Below are 14954 nucleotides of genomic sequence, written 5' to 3' on the forward strand. Positions count from 1 at the left end.
GGAGGTGGGCCAGACTATAATTGTGCCTCTTCCCATGTAAATGATAACGCAACAAGAGCAGTAATGACAATCACAGTTGGAAGCAGCTTGTCTACACAGTGGCGCTTGAGAACATACTATCTATAGATAATGAATGGGGAATCGGGGATATGGGTTTGTGATGTACACATGTACATCCCTGAACACATCCTAATGGCTCCTGGAGTGTAATGTATGTCCATGGGATATACAGAAGCCAGCGATCGTCACATTAAAATATGCATTATATGCAGTCATTTAGCAGATGCTTTAAATCCAATATGACTTACAAGCAAGGATGAAGGACATTCCAGTCCATACAATCAATATTGGAGTGGGCAAGCACATTATCGAAAAGACTGGACATAGTATACGCTATATATATACTATAGTTTACACTATAGGATCCAGAACATAAGGTTAGTAGATTTAAAGCATTGGGTTTTATTATTAGTGGTAGTTAAGGGCCTAATAGGAGAATATAAATTCTAATAAATAAATCGACTGAAAATGGTATCCAAAAAAACGATTTATTTCACGACAATGTGTAGAGGGAACCGCCCTTTGATGACTCAAACAGTAAAATGCAACAGCGTGCCGGCAGCCGAGTGTTAATTTCTTGAAGCAAAACAGTTCGCCAGCCCAACAGCTCCATTTTCCAAGCCAGCTGTCTACTAAGCCTGTTCAGAAGCCCCCGGTTTGCATGAACAAATGTTCTCTGTGATGAAGATAAGCAAATCATCTTGCAGTTCTGTCCTGACAGATTAACACGTTCCTTCCATACTAAATGTCACCGCAGCTCCGCGCTTAGCAGCTTGGTTTGATCAATCTTGATTAAGAAGGAAAATGTGCCAAGCATCTACCAGAAAGGTCGGTAGGCAATGGCTAAGGGCCTGTGCTGGCTCAATACAACAAGGCTAGCGCTGCATTTAACCGAGCCCTCAACATCATGTTCTGGGATCTACATCTTAATGTGTTTTAGTTAGCTGAATGCTAGCAAGCGATTGGATTGTTAAATGACTCCCAATTCTGCCCAAAACCCCTCTGTTTTCAAGTAAGGTCTTTGTGGGTTTGTGAGTTTCACATACATAAAAGGGTTCCACATAAATGGAAGATGAGGAGACATGAGTGCAATGGGAAAGTTTGTGCTTATTGTGTAGAGAAGGCAGGGTACTTTTCCTCAAATCCATGACTAGGGCAAAGGTAGAATTCTCTCGATTGCCAGGAGAAGAATAAGAGCTTTGTTTTTTCCTGAGGGAATGCTTGCGGAGGTCCAAGGGCAAACATCTCTGGCTGTGCATCACATCACTATGAAAGCCACGACTCCCATCAGATCTCTATCGAGCTACCAAGCTACCGAGCCCCTAGCTCGGCTTATCCCGAGAATGATAGGGGAGATGGTAAGCATGGTTGAGGGATAATTGAGCCGTCATGCAGTGGGTGCTCCTCTCCAGTGGACCTTGGGAGAAAAGAGCAGGAAACGAAGTTGTTGCGATGAACCCTGGAGACCACCCTATATTCGAAAAGTCCATTTGTTTCCAACGGTTACATTTGCAGTTGGTTTCAGTGTGGTCCATCAACATAAATTGACATAGAGTTACAACAAGGTATGGTTTTAACCAGCACACCAGCCATCTTTCCTCATAAAACTCACACAAGGTTGTCTGTCCTCATACAATCAGTGTTTTACTTTGATATTCATTACAATCAGCCATATAAAATATGGATTATTTCAGGAAACAATCAACAGTATTATAATAAATAAATAATAAATACAATTCATATAGCGCTTAATATGGTACTTTAAGATGCTTGAGTATAAAATAAGCTTAGTGTATGGAGATCGGGCACTTTGTACAAACACACATTCCAGGTTGAAATCTCAGTTGGCTTCAAAACAAAAGGAAACCTACCATCCAACACCTCATCCCCATCCAAACACGCTGTAGTGCGGGCTAGGGTGCAGCACCTGGGCTCTGTCATCGGGGCGGTGCTGTTAGACCACATGTAAAGAAGGTGGAAGAAAATAGGCTCAGGAGCAATACGTCCCGAGGCCATTTGGTTGGTACAAAATGTTAGTCCTCATGAAGTGATCCACCCAAGCAGCTGTCCTGTCAGAGCTGGAACAGTTCCAACAGGATCAACTCAGCGTCCCCATGACTGCAGGCACTTGATGACCTGAAAGATTGCCGGTGTAAGGATCCTGTTCTGCAACTGCAACAAATTCAGCGTGCCTTTCTGATGTGCAGACCCTCGCCCCAGGTGTGTTGGTTAGAGATTGAGTGACTTGTTCTCGGATGGCCACTTCATTCTGTGTTTTTATTTAGTTATTATCTGCCGGGAGGAGACTGAATATTTGGAAAAAAACAGACAGAGATTTGTAGTGGTTGAACAATATGGAATAATGTGGAACCACCGTAACCGGCATTTATTCTACCGGATCCACGTCAGGTACAGTGCTTGGTTGTAAAATGGTCACTTAGAAATCATGTCTTTAATCACCAACCATTGCCATTACTTTATGTCATAATGAACGGGTACAGGTCCATTACTTAGTATCAATGGATGTGTCAAACAGGCCACTCTTTGGCTCAAGGATTTCTTTATAACCAGATAATAATCTGTAAATGTAGATTATAGGATTGAAATGGTATCCTATGTAAACTGAGTGCATATTGCAGAGGTGTATTGTCAGTTGGGATCGGCTACATGAAGGGGAAGCCTTCTAGTCAGAAGGACTGCTATTCTCTTTGGGTTGCTATGTTCAAACCAGCTATTTTAGGTATTCAGTTTGTATGTGTTCCTGGTCTCATTAAATCTGTCAACAGTTGCAATAACACATCTCAATTGTATTTATGCTGCTGAAGTTTGTTTCCAACTGAGCTGGCACAAACATCTGGGTCTGGCACACCACGGCCTGCACCCTATTATATGAAAACAAAGAAAACCAACACAGATATGTACCCATATATCTCTGTGACGCACTAGCTCTAGATGTCAATGAATAACAAGCAGAGACCAAGTATCCATTCAATCAATTTAAATCACCTGTTTGTTTGGGCAACCCAAAGATCTTTGTCTGTGTGCTATAAAATCTTCTTTCATCAAGTCAGCTATCAGAGAGCGGAAAATGGTTTCCAAGGGAACAAACCACCCCACATGTAACCTAGATGGGGCTGTGACATCCGGGAGTAGAGTATGAGATCTTGTATTGCCTTGCACTCAAATATGCGCTCTGGTTTGGGTGCATGCTCCTGTGAACTATACTGTTTTATTTTCCTCTTCTTTTTTTTTTCTGGGTGGGCGGGTTCACTCTTGTGGGATGAATGTGAGAGGTAAATCACCTGGGAGATTGCAGCCGGCCCATTGATTTCATGGGCCATCAGATAGCGTCTGGACTTGCTGAGCACATGCCCTTCAGCCCTGAGAGAAGGCTATCATTTAGCCAGATCAATAGCCGTTATTACCCCACTCCACCCATGGCAATAAATTCTGAACCCACCATATTGTCTCCAAGGAGAAGCGATGGGAAGCATCTCTGCAGTTTCCAGTGTAATTACAGTATTCTCATGTGAGATGGAACACCAGGGCACAACTTAACAAGCCCCAGCAAATCATCCCAAATGCTCTCCATGCGCCATGATGGAGCTATTGCGAAGGAGTTAGCTGAACTCCCCGTTAGCTAACTGTGGACCATCCTTGCAGTCTAAAAAGGTAGGTTAATACTGTATACGTTTGCCAAGTGCATCACATGAATATTCTATGTCAGATTCATGTCCAATTATTCTAATGATGACGATTTTTATTTTTGTAGATGCTTTTAAGACATCTAATTATTAAAAAAAAGAAATAAAGTGTTAAAAAATCATATGGGACTGCATTCTTTTGGAGTGCGGTCTCCTTATGAAGCCAAATGTGAAACTGTAGGCAGTGGTAAAGACAAAACCTCATATCTAGGATACATTCACACTGGAAAACGTTTTAATCTCATACAATCTGGTGCTTATTATCACATACACACACACGCACGCACGGACGCATGCACGCAAACACACACGCATACACGAGCACACACACACACACACAAACACACAGGTTGAACTTTTATTCTTACCACACTTCTAAGGGTATTTCTTCCTCTATCTTTCTACCTATATATACATGTACAAGTCTTGTGCTAATATCTCCAAGCTGTCCACCAAAGAGTAATTCTGTTGTTGTTTTCCACCCCCCTTCTCCGCTCTCTCTCCTTCTTCTCTGTCTCTCTGTGTTTCTCGGTCCCTCACCTCCACCATGTTGAGTGCTATTATGTTTCCTCTCACTCGCAGCTTTGCAGTGCCCCACTTATCACTGGGCTGGCAAGTAGCCCAATGTCCATCACTTTCCTCTTCTTTTCTCTCTCTCCCCCCCCCCCCCCCCCCCCCCCCCCCCCTCTCTCTCTCTCTCTCTCTCTCTCTCTCTCTCTCTCTCTCTCTCTCCTCTCTCTCTCTCTCTCTCTCTCTCTCTCTCTCTCTCTCTCTCTCTCTCTCTCTCTCTCTCTCTCTCTCTCTCTCTCTCTCTCTCTCTATACAGCGTCCTCTCAGCTCAAGCACCCAACTCCTTCTGTTATGAGGTGGCAGCTCACTTAAAATGCTCAACAGCATGGGCTTAATAGGGGACAGAGGAGTGTGTGTGTGTGTGTGTGTGTGTGTGTGTGTGTGTGTGTGTGTGTGTGTGTGTGTGTGTGTTTGTGAGTACGTGTGTGTGTATGTGTGTGAGTGTTTCTGTGCATGTGGGTGCATGCATGTGTGTGAATGTGTGTGTGTTTGTGTGTGTTTTAATGTGTGTGTGTGTATGTAGCAGCACCTGAGTCAGTCATGGCTCTCAAATTGTCATCAATCACTATCTGTCACGTGACAGTTATGTCGATTAATCACCGCATAATTAACTTTCTGTGTGAGGATTTGTATGAGTTTGTGACTTTAAGTTTGTTTGTGGGGAGGGGTCGTCTGTGTGTATGTGTGTTTGTGTTTGTTTTTGTGTGAGCGTGTATCTTTATGAAAACCAATTATGTGCGTACACCAAACTGTAGGTGCACTGCGTTGTGTGCATAACCAGATTCAGACATGAGTAGCATCTGAGCCCCCCCCCCCCCCCCCTGGAGCAGTAAGGCCCGTTAAAGTGAGTGTTTAGAATCCTGGCGGTGTGATCTGAGCCCCGAGATGTCTGTTGACAAGGGGGCATACGTGAGGTAAGGTGAGTCAGGCCACTGGGACTCGACGATGGCGGGCGGGGGGTGGGTGGGGGTTGAGCCCTTGGTTTGCTTTTAACACCATGGCATCCAAAAGTTGATAACTCTGTCCAAGGCCAGGGGGGGGCCGGCCCTGCCCCCTGCGAGGGGGACACTGAGGTCTTAATCCTAGGGATCCTGGTGAGGGTCTGGCCTTGGTAGTTATAAATGGGATAGGGGGTGTCGACCCTCTGTGAGGGCAACAACATAGACACGCTGATGTTATGTTGTTCACTGCAGCCAATATTTAAAATGGGGGATATTTGCATGCTGCGGGTGTGGATTAATTTCATGAATCCTGCAGCTACAATTAATTCACGAGAGAGTTACCGTTTCACTTTATCGCAATGCCATATCTCGGATGTTTTCAATGTTTGCAATGCCAGCCGTTGTCTGTAATTGTAAATAATGAAAGTAAAAAATATAAAATGAAAAAAACTCAAATGAAAAAACAACTTTGAATCTCTCTTATAAAGGAAATGTTAATAGAAATCGCCAGGCTGATGGAAAATTACGAGTCTCATTAATAATAGAATTGAAAAGAATTGATAATAGATTGAAAGTTTTTGAAAATGTGATGTTTTATCGTTTTGTTTGTCGGGATCACACCCGTGTTTTGAGTTAAAAGGTTAAACAACCTCAGATGTTTTGGCTTTAAAGTAGCAGTGTGTAGAACTAAATGGCATTAAGCAGACTTGGCATAAATGTAGTATAACATTTATATAAGTATATTTATATTTATTTATAAGTATAATTTGATTAGTGTATAATCCCATGGAAATAAGAATTGTTGTTTTTCCTACACACTTCAAAAACACTTCAAATAAATTCAATAATACAGTTTGACGTATTCAACCACTCTTCAAAGCCTTTCACATGTGAAGAAATTGATCATGAACATTGAACAAGGCCACATCGGGTCAGGGTTGTGGTGGGGACTGCACCTCAATATGAAACCAAAATACATGTATGCAAGACTATAACTCTTTTTTTTAATTATTCATGCAGATAATGCATTTAGTTCTTTGCCCTTTTTTTCTTTTTTCTTTTAAAGGCAATATTATGTTAATAAGAGAATAGAAACAGGCGGCCCATGGGACACTTGACACGCAGGAAGAACGAGTGTGTGTCTTTAATGAAGAGATTACTGCTAATGCACCCTGCTGTCACTTCTGCTCCTGCGCTACGTAGTCTTGGACGTTAATGGTGGAGCCTCTTTGCTGGTTTTACTGCCAGCAATGTTGTGTCAGAAGACATGGTGCTTTATAATTCACAGGACCCAGAGGCGTTCATCATACGGCATGCTGTTCGACAGCCATGCCTCGCAGAGCAAGGAGACAACTTGTCTACAAATAATAGTTTTGGTAAAAACTATGATGTATCAGTGCAACAGTAATGATTTAGAACAAAGTTAATCAAAACAACGAGCAGCCCTTATTATAATTTGTCAGAATTATGATATTACTATTGTTGGACCAATCATGAGACAGTTAAAGGTTCAACTTTTGTCAACTGAGCCATTTCGGGCTGCACATTGTAGAACATTCTAATAACCCTAATAAATGACCAAACTACCAGGATTACACAAGCTTTAATTTTTCGCCTTACCACTTGTATGCCTCTGTGAAGAGTATAACCTTATTTACCTCTGCATTAATGAGGTAACTAGGTTAACCAGCATAACCTTCGGATTCTAAGAGATGAACATCCACTAGCGAAAGATATGCTGCCCAATAGAGTGAGAATATTCAGTAAGTTGTGCACAATATGTTTCTGGCATTTAACAAGCCATAAATAATTCACGATAAGGTCATACCTCCGGGGAACTATTTGGGGTGTCACTTATATCACCGCTGCTGTGTTCTTCTCTCCCACATAGCGGACATTCTCGGTTGACACTTTGCTTTCCCGCGCTGCGATGGGTTGCGGCTAAAGTGAATATGCAAAGGAGGTGTTTCTCTGCGTTCACGAGCTACGGAGCTGTCGAGTGGTGGTGGCGGAGGCTGTCGCCAGAGGGGGCCTCGCTGAGATCACAATTAAGCCGTCAGTGGCGATAGTCAAGGACACCCTCTTCAGACCGTTCCCTCATTCATTGGGATCTTTGGGAGTGAACCTGGTGCTCCTTGGTAGCCAGGTTCAAGTGGTTGTCAGTGGACGACAGACGTCCTCTTCAGGGGGATTAACCTACCCTGAGAAGAGGAGGAGGAAGAGGAGGTGGAGGAGGAGAAGATGAAGAAGTGGAGGAGGTGGCGGATAAGAAGGAGAGTAGGAGTAGAAAGAGGAGGAGGATGACAGAGGGATGTGTTGAACAGGAGAAGAGGACCAGGAGGAGGTTGGTAAAAAAGGAGGTAACATTAGCAAACCGGATTGTATGTGCTTTGGCATTGCTTTGTATGCACACACACACACACACTTCCAAAAACAATACAGGAAAAGGTGTGAAAATGTCATTACCTTTGTTCGAACTAAGGAAATTATTTAAATGTGTCTGTTGAAAGGCAGGTTGTAAAAGCATCTAAAGATGCAGGCTAATAAAGATGAGAATAAACCCAGTTAAACATTGAACGAATGTTTTGAGTTGCAGAGGTTGTTCAAAAAGAGTGTGTTTATGAGAAAATATTGTTTAAATGTACATGTTGCTGCAGAGCTTAATGTGGCCTTATACTTGAAAAAGATTGCTGTAACCGATGAACTGGTGAACACAGAAGGTGAACTTCATTTAATTGTATCCCTGTGCCCAGGTCTCAGCAGGCAAAGATTGGATCCCCAGGGGTAAGAGACTTCCAACAAGAAGACAAAATGAGGCTATCAATGTATTCAGAAGAATGTGGCACTGTCTACTGCATGTAGACAAGTTAGTCAGGAAATGAATATGAATTATGAACATTTGCTGAGAATAAACATAAACCTTGCCACACAATTGACATGAAATGTGTGTCATTATTAGACATGGACTGAGATTAATAAAAAAGTATAATAAAAAATATGTTTCCCCGATCACCAGAACCAACTCCTATCGATGTTGGTATTTCCCATGTTACTCCTCTTGGACCTAAAGTCTACTTTATAAAGTACTCACAAGAGAACAAACATACAAAATATGCCTCTCCTGATACATCACCCTGCTACCTATAACACAAAACACAAAGGCTACCTGTCTCTGGAGGCAGCGCCGGAGAACTTCTCTAAATGTAAATTCCACGACCTTGCAGAAAGAAAGGTACATGAATCCTCTGCTTGTCGCCTCCTTTCTTCCTCACCCCCACACAGAGAGACAAGCCAACACCCTTATGAGGCGCGAGCATGAAACCTCCCAATCCGTCTGACTGAGACATGTCGAAAATACACTTGTGTTTTCTCAATCACTTAAGAACAGCGACTTCTGTCAGCACCAACACAGAGGACCAGAGGGACACAGAGCAAAGGTTAGGGGAAAGAGTTAGTAGTAGAAGCAACATCATCATAAATCAGGGTGGTCCAACAGACTTGCTTTCGATTTGCCATTTTAACATAGCAAAAGAAAAATATGCACATCTACAGCACCGTACACATAGTCATGTACTGCAATCTATGTCTCTAGGGTTAGGCCCATCAAGTGCTGATCGCTCATTTACCAACAAAGAAGTAAGGTTGAAGAGTGGCGTGCTGATTGCACTGCTGTCGCGTAGGGCACTGAACAAGCAGCTCCCACCACTGATTATGTAGCTTGGCATATCTGTTTGCAGAACAGTAGGGAGAGAAATATCTTGCTTTAATCACTTCTAAGAATGATTGGGGAAAACAAGTGAAAGTACATAAATAAACAAAACCACGGAAATGTTTGCTTCGCAATTTTTTGGCCAACTTTGTCATATTTTGTTATAGAATTCTATAATGATCTACTTTTGCCGCATGCATTCTCTAACTGTAACGTACATCGTTCACACTCCAAATATAAAGGTTGAAACAATGATGTCCAGAAGACATTTAGATTAGGGTTGGACACACCTCCATGCAAGAGAAAAAGTACACCAATCATTCAGAGAACCTTGGTTCCCTGCCAACAAATACAGCACAATAATTATTGACCATCTGTGCTCCACATTTTGAACAAAGGTTGGAAAAACCAAGGGTAAAGAAGTTTGTTTCCCTCTCTTCTCCTGTGCCGTGAGCCGCCAACACTTAAAAGACTAGATGATGTGCAGGCAGGCAATCTGGATACTTTTCACAAGATAGCTTGATTAAAACCAGCAGCTGAGAAGGCAAACACGTAAAGGGAGTCCTGACTTTCTCAATTCACTGCAGTGCTCCTTCCTGACCCAGAGGAGCAAAGCAGGGGGCTGCATGATGCTTGGACAAGTACTTGATTACCTTCACAGCTGACTGACAAAATGCCAAAAAAGGAAATGATGTAATCAGAGTTTACTCTTTGCGGTTGAGTAAATCGTTACTCTGAAGCTGGCCCAAAGTCACTCTGACTGGAATGGTGCAAATAAACTTGAATCTCAAAAAACATGTAATTCATATGGGCCAGCACGATGGAGCTAAGTGCAGTTGCATAGGCAACTTATAAGACAAAACAAGGATTCTAGGCCACATAGGCAACAATATCAGTATGACAAAAGGGCCTAAAACATAAGCACTCCCCGATGAATTAGCAAAGTGAGGATTGTTCACTTGAATTAGTTGTCCTTAGCCTGAGCTACAATTTAGCCTCAGCGGAGAGTCACTTAGCACTGTTGCCATGGCGCGGCTGCACTGTTCCCCTGGCTGAAATCTTAATGAGACCGCCGCAGGCGTCAGCATCAAAGCAACACCTCTATCTGGTGGTGGACGCAGGATGAAGAAAAGAAAGACGACAACACAAGTAGTAGGAACGAAGCATTACATTTAAATATTTCAGCAGACAATGAACTACAGTGATAACATGGGGCATCACCTGCAGTCTCCTTTGGTTTTGCATCTTGTGTGTCGAAGAAGTATATTAATGGTTTATGCATACACTGAATATCCTGGATGCTTAGGGAAAGCACAGGGGCAATAAAGTACAAAGTACTTTCACCGGAAGAGCAGAACCGTGCAGAACCAAAGCCAATGTTTAAGAATTTTCTTTGGGATTTTCAGTGCATCACACTTCCCTTTATTTGAATCCTAACATTTAAAGGAAATTGGAAATTCCATCATTTTGTGAAACCAAGTCGAAGAAAACTCTTGCATAGGTATGGGAAGATGTGAATAAAGGAATTTAGATATAGAGTTTCTCTGTTGAGGGGGAAGTACAGAAATAGCATCTACCAATTTTGATACATGGCATGATGAAAACGACTTTTACGTAGTACTAATTATAGTTGGAGGTCGCTTTGAACATAAACCATTGCTAAATTACTCGAAATTAGTATAAATGTAATAATAATAATAATAAAAGGGCCATTTACTATAATGGAAAATAACCTGAATTCAAAGGTTTTATAAGCCAAATGTATAGATAATGGGATGTTCAATGTCATTTTGTAATAAGTTGACCTTTACAGAGTAAAGTGTGGCAATGCACGCATAATTCTAATGTGCTTCAAAGTTTGTGGTGCCTTTTGATGGCCACCATTTAGGAAACCAATAGCTTTAATCTAAAAACATATACAGCCTATCACAGCGTATCATATCAAGTCTTTCAAAAAGCCATATTGAGTTGCTGCATAAATGGCAATATGAAATGACACGTTACATTAACAAAATGAACCATGCTGTAGAGAATTTCCTGGGACATTGATTCCGAAATAGATTTGGCTGTACGAGCTGTCTGCCTGTGGGTTACTGTAGGGTTGGAGGTCCTCATCTCTTGCATGAACAAGTACATTTCCTGCTTGTTGTCAAGCAGGGAAAAAAACCTCCAGATATGGAAGCGGTGCACTGTTTACCTTAGAGGGAATCCACAGAACGAGGCCGTCCAATTACCCCGATGTTATTGGATCAGACGGAGGCTGACTCGCCTCGGTTTGTTTTGCTTCGACGCTCACGCTCACCCTTGCTCTGTCTCTCTCTCTGTCTGTCTTCCTCTATCTGTGTCTCACTCTTTCGCTTTCTCCTTGCACCAGAGTGCATCCACAGCACTTTCTTCGTGACGAGTGTGGCCTGTTCTGTTGCGCGCGCTCTCTCTCTCTCTCTCTCTCTCTCTCTCTCTCTCTCTCTCTCTCTCTCTCTCTCTCTCTCTCTCTCTCTCTCTCTCTCTCTCTCTCTCTCTCTCTCTCTCTCTCTCTCTCTCTCTCTCTCTCTCTCTCTCTCTCTCTCTCTCTCTCTCTCTCTCTCTCTCTCTCTCTCTCTCTCTCTCTCTCTCTCTCCTGGCGATCGTTCGTCCGTCAGTTGTCCAGGTCAGAGAGCACTGTGACAGTGATTCAACAGCTCTACACGCACTGTCAAGATAGACCACTGCCCCGGGGGAGGACACACACACACACACACACACACACACACACACACACACACACACACACACACACACACACACACACACACACACACACACACACACACACACTTGAATGCGGATACACATACAGTAATCTTGCCACAAAAACATGCACAACAAAAAACCCACGCACACAGATCTAACAAATTCACTTCCCATCCCACACACACAAATGATGGATGGATGACACACAATTGTACAGACCAAGTCATACATGCATGCATTCAGCCATATTCACACACACAATCGCACACCCATGCATGACTTTCAGGCCAAGACCACACACCTACACACACACAGACACACACACAAACACACACACACACACACACACACACACAGCTAAATCCAATGTCCCAGGCCTGTCAGCCGCAGGTCAGTCAATCTGACAGTGTTCCATAAGACAACAGGTCCTGAGAGACCAGTGAGGCCTCTCTCTCCCTCCCTCTCTCTCTCTCTCTCTCTCTCTCTCTCTCTCTCTCTCTCTCTCTCTCTCTCTCTCTCTCTCTCTCTCTCTCTCTCTCTCTCTCTCTCTCTCTCTCTCTCTCTCCCTCTCTCATAAACACAGGCACACACACACGCATGCACATACATACATGAGACATGCTTGACACCTTCACAGCAAGATGAATACTGATACATACACTTCATAACACACACACACACACCACACACTGAACACTGTCACTCAGCTACCCCTGTTTATCCCTGCATATCTAAAACAGACACACACCCACATACTCACACACACACTTAAATTATTATCACACTAACATTAGCAGCATGCATACACTTGCACTAACGCACATGCACACACTAACATCAACAAACAATGAACAAATGCACACTAGCAGACATGGGTGCACGCAAACCCGCACGCACGCACGCACGCACGCACGCACGCGCACACACACACACACACACACACACACACACACACACACACACACACACACACACACACACACACACACACACACACACACACACACACACACACACACACACACACAGGACCCCACAGGATAGCATGTCAGACAGAGATCTGAGAACACATTTTCAGCTCGGTTGAGCAATCGACCTGCCCTGGGGTCCGCCCGGGTGCCTATCTGGCCTGCCTCACCCAGACCCCGCCTCCCCACCGCCCGGCAACAGCACGCAGCCTCACGGGTCCAGCCAGACAGCCATGGATCCGGGCTCCTCATTCCATAGCAGAAATGAAACACTCAATGCCTCTCGTTCTCTCTCTTAAAGACAAATCTCTATGCTGTTTGTGCCGCAGCCTAATCCAGGGGCCCGACTCATCCTGCTGACCTCTAAGGGATGCCTTGCCCAAGGGATATTCTAAAGTGTTGCTGCAGATATGGCCCAGGGGACCAGGATGTGCCCGTAACATTGACCCTGGACCGGGCCTAGGGTCTGTGGAGTCTCCAGTTGGCACACACACACACACACACACACACACACACACACACACACACACACACACACACACACACACACACACACACACACACACACACACACACACACACACACCCTATGTATACACAGGTGTCACTCTTCATTTTTTGCTGCTTGCCACGTTGCTGCTTATTGAAAAAACGTTCAGAGCATGCAATGTGGTCAAAGAAATAATGAGCATCTGAACAGACTTGCACAGTGACATAGCTTAAACACGCAGGGGCCATTAGCCAGACAAACAGATGACCACAGACGGATTAGATGTCGCTGGAGAATACAGATACGGGCACTAGAAAACTTGTGACAAAAAACAGCTAATTCGCCAGCAGTGTGTCAAATGCAGCATATCCCTCGAAGAAGAAAATAAACTGTGCCGTAAATTGTGATTATATGGGTGATCAAGTTACCAGAGTGTGACATAATTAGGAATTGTGTTACTCAGAATCACGCGTGCAGTTCTGTGTCATCAATGATTTATAGGATTAGCACGGCATTAGCATATCATTAGGCCATCATTAGCATCGCGTTATTAAGGCTTTCCTTTTCAGCTGGAGGGTCAAACATGATACATTTCACATGAGCAAATGTTTATATCAGCCATTGCAATTATTTATTTATGCGAGAATGAAAATGTGGGTTAAGTGTAAGACAAATTAGAACAGAAGAGCTAAACAGAAAAAGGAAAAAAAAGAAAAAAAGAGAAAACAAACCATGAAACCTCTTTTGAAACATTTATGAAAGATGTATTTAGCATTAGCTATCCATTACTTGAAGGCTAATTGAGCCCTCGGAGCTTACACACTGGTATAAGTGCTTGGTGCTTACCGCGGAAGAACAGACTGCTATCGCTATAGCGCTAGCTACAGGTACAGCGAAAGAGCTAGCCCAGGAGTCAGGTGTCTTCGTGAGCAACAGACGCAACTCTGTCAACAGCCCCGATCACTCTGAATACTCATGTTTGCTCCTCTGTGTTCCACTTAGGCCTAGATGTCTGAAAGCCACAGGGGTGAGACGCATCGTAGAGGCGCAGGGGATGTGGTGGGCGAGGTCACGGCAGCACACAGGCCGTTTATGGTGCAACGCCAACTGCATCACAGATGAGGCTGTGTCAAAACACAGACTCAGAATACCTCAGCAACCACACACACACACACACACACACACGAGTTCTCTGTGCCTGAAATGTTTGTGTGTGTGTGTGTGTGTGTTAGGGGGCGGGTGTGTGGGTGTATGTAGTATGCAGGCTTGTGCATCAAGTTGCGTGAGAAAAGAAGCCGCTAGCTTGCAGTTCCTTGTCGTTATTTTTAACCAGCATCGCCGTGGTTGAATGGGGAAGTTTGTCTGTCTGGTAGTACGTCTCTCTCTCTCTCTCTCTCTCTCTCTCTCTCTCTCTCTCTCTCTCTCTCTCTCTCTCTCTCTCTCTCTCTCTCTCTCTCTCTCTCTCTCTCTCTCTCTCTCTCTCTCTCTCTCTCTCTCTCTCTCTCTCTCTCTCTCTCTCTCTCTCTCTCTCTCTCTCTCTCTCTCTCTCTCTCTCTCTCTCTCTCTCTCTCTCTCTCTCTCTCTCTGTAGTGTAAAATAAATCAGAAGGACAACTGGAAAAAACAACCAAAAGAAAGAGAAAGAAAGAGAAAAAGTACAGAAAGGAAGGATCAAAGATAATAATAAATAAACAGACCCTGCATCTTTTGTGTGTGCTTTGATTCAGAGGCATGTAGCGTTGTCACTGACAGTGCTGTTACTATGGAAGTGTGGCACAGAGGA

General features: G+C 43.6%; 1 long non-coding RNA gene across 1 annotated transcript; it reads right to left on the reverse strand.

Annotated features, from left to right (window-relative positions):
• Nucleotides 1-442: 442 nt before the first annotated feature.
• Nucleotides 443-11381, reverse strand: LOC115559268 (uncharacterized). Its single transcript, XR_003979470.1, has 3 exons — nt 11182-11381; nt 1932-2011; nt 443-1477 (listed from the first exon to the last, which is right to left on the reverse strand). It is a non-coding gene; the product is annotated as an uncharacterized LOC115559268 (long non-coding RNA).
• Nucleotides 11382-14954: the final 3573 nt, after the last annotated feature.

The sequence above is a fragment of the Gadus morhua genome, chromosome 14 (assembly GCF_902167405.1).
Source record: "Gadus morhua chromosome 14, gadMor3.0, whole genome shotgun sequence".
Lineage (NCBI taxonomy): Eukaryota > Metazoa > Chordata > Actinopteri > Gadiformes > Gadidae > Gadus > Gadus morhua.